The sequence below is a fragment of the Aquarana catesbeiana genome, linkage group LG06, assembly GCF_042186555.1.
Source record: "Aquarana catesbeiana isolate 2022-GZ linkage group LG06, ASM4218655v1, whole genome shotgun sequence".
NCBI classification, from domain to species: domain Eukaryota; kingdom Metazoa; phylum Chordata; class Amphibia; order Anura; family Ranidae; genus Aquarana; species Aquarana catesbeiana.
In genome coordinates this window covers 34,486,008-34,488,628 of record NC_133329.1, presented here as the reverse complement: position 1 = coordinate 34,488,628, position 2,621 = coordinate 34,486,008, and positions in this window count along the sequence as shown.

The window sequence follows — 2,621 nt, the reverse complement described above, 5'->3', positions numbered from 1 at the left end:
CTAAAAATAGTGGCGCTTTACCGCCGATGCCCCCCCATGCCCCAGTATGAAAGTGCCCTTAGTGTTTGCTTGTATATATGTGGTAACCTTTCATAGCTACCTGTATGGCTAATGCTGCCTTCTGTCATGAAGAAAAGTGTCATTTCTTATCATAGATCCGTCTGGATTTTATTACCCATCCTGCTGACTACTTTAAGCCCAGGTTCACACTGGTGCGGGTTAGAAATCATGTGGGTTCAGCTGAACTCGCACGATTTAAAACTGGCAATGCAGTCCGACTTCAGGGGGCGATTTGACATACATCTGTGTGGGTTCATGCACAGATGTCTATACAAATTGCACCCAAATTCATCAAAAGTAATACAGGAAGTACTTTTGGGAATCATTGCAGCGCCGCAAAGTCGGCATCGCACCAATTCCGATGATGCCATTGCTGCCAAATTGGCCCGATGGGAACAGGTGCTTAAAGAGGAACTGCAGTCTGCTCACATAATTTGGTATGATTAGAATACAATTGGAGACCCTTATTGGGTACTGATGAGGCTGCGCTGATGGGCACTGGTGAGACTGCATTGATGGGCACTGGTGAGACTGCATTGATGGGCACTGGTGAGGCTGCATTGATGGACACTGGTGAGACTGCATTGATGGGCACTGGTGATGCTGCATTGATGGGCACTGGTGATGCTGCATTGATGGGCACTGGTGATGCTGCATTGATGGGCACTGGTGATGCTGCATTGATGGGCACTGGTGATGCTGCATTGATGGGCACTGATGAGGCTGCTTTGACGGGCACTAATGAGGTTGCTTTGATGGGCACTGATGAGGCTGCACTTGGTACCCACTTTTAGTGTTGCCAACCTACCAGATTGAAATTAACTGACACAACACCCAAACTTAACTGGCACAGCCACATTTTTTTTTCTGGCATTTCCAAAAGTTACAAAATTACAGTTTTAAGTGCATATTTGAGTATTTCGGCTACAAACAAGTACAATGTGCAATTAGCAATGTGATTTACGGTAGATATTTCTTATTTTATTTTTGATACAGTAAGCAAGTAGCCCAGGGATGGGACTCCTGAGGGTAAGAAATTAGAATGGGCGACTAGTGGGACATAATAGGGTAGGAGAGGGTATCTTAAATGACTAAAGTTTGGGTTTATTAATCCCTCATGTTAAATAATTTGCTCAAAAGGAAAATATAATGTTTTACCATGTTCTTATATATGTAACCTGATATGCAAGTTATGAACAATATCAGATGTTGATGTACCTGTTGATTCTTACATTTTGTTAAAAATCTTAAAAATGATTGGAAAAGAAATTAGAATGGGCGGCACACACACACATGAAATTGACTCTCACAGTGACACTGACAGCAGTGTGCAGCAGCACATATCACCGACACACCCTTTGTCCCCTCCTGAGTCACAGTGACAGTCCCTCTCCTCGCCAGGTGGTCTCTTTAGTCCACTCCAGTCCAAACAGCACTGACAGTCCCGTGGCCGGCTTGCCCCGCTCCAGTCCTGCAGACCCGCACACAGGGCTCCAGTGGCTTCACTCGGCTCCCTTGCACCATGACATCACACGACATGCCTCCGCCAGACTCGCCCCCCCACCGGCACCACCCAAACACACTGTAGCCGGAACTGGGACGGTCTCAGGCAGCTCTGGACTGGAACTACGCATTCTCAGTACTAAACTGAGCATCACAGCCATATTTTTTTACTGCCAACCTTTTCCTGTCAACGGCATTTACTGACGGAGGAAAAGTGCCTGTTTTTTACTGGCTGCCAGTAAAAATACTAACAGCTGGCAACACTGCCCATTTTTAATGTACAGAGAGGAAGCAGTGGAGCTCTAATAGGAAAAGGTGGAGCCTAAATAGGAAGGGGTGTGGTTTACAGATGACAGGGTGGGTCTTAAACAGGAAGGGACGTGACGTTGACTGGAAGGGGTGGGTCATATTTAATCTAAGGGGTGCACAAGTTTAGTCAGGCCTAGGGCAGCACAAAACCTAAATACACCACTGTGGTACAGGGTTCCCTCCAACCAAAATAAAAATATAAACTCTAGCAATACACACCAAAATGAGCATGTGCAGCCTGTCCCCGAGGCTCTGTACTATCAGGAGATGGATTAGAGACTGTGTAAGAAGGGGGGGATCAGAGAAGATAGGATCAAACTGCCTTTTTACACAATGCGGCAGATTAACCCCTTAGGTTCCACAGTGAGTATAACAAGCATGCTTTACTGCATATACAGACTGATTTTACTGTTGTGGGTTTAGTAACACTTGAAGACATTGTCAGGGGGAGTACTGTAATCTCTGTGTTAGGTAATAAATACCTGGAAGGGCTACACTGACACATTATTGAACATGTATGCACTTATGTGTGGGGCTTGGGCTGCTTTATTGTTCTTTCACAGGAAAGAGATTAGCAAAATGAAAAAACTACAATCTGTTTTGTGTTTTGTAATCTTTTAGTCTGTGGATGTGGATCACGGAAGATAACTTCACGCCTTCCAGATGGCTACAACAGGAGGTAATAGTAGTGTTTTGCTTCATCTAACTGACTGAGTTGCCTATGCATCCCATCCCGGCATATATTAAAG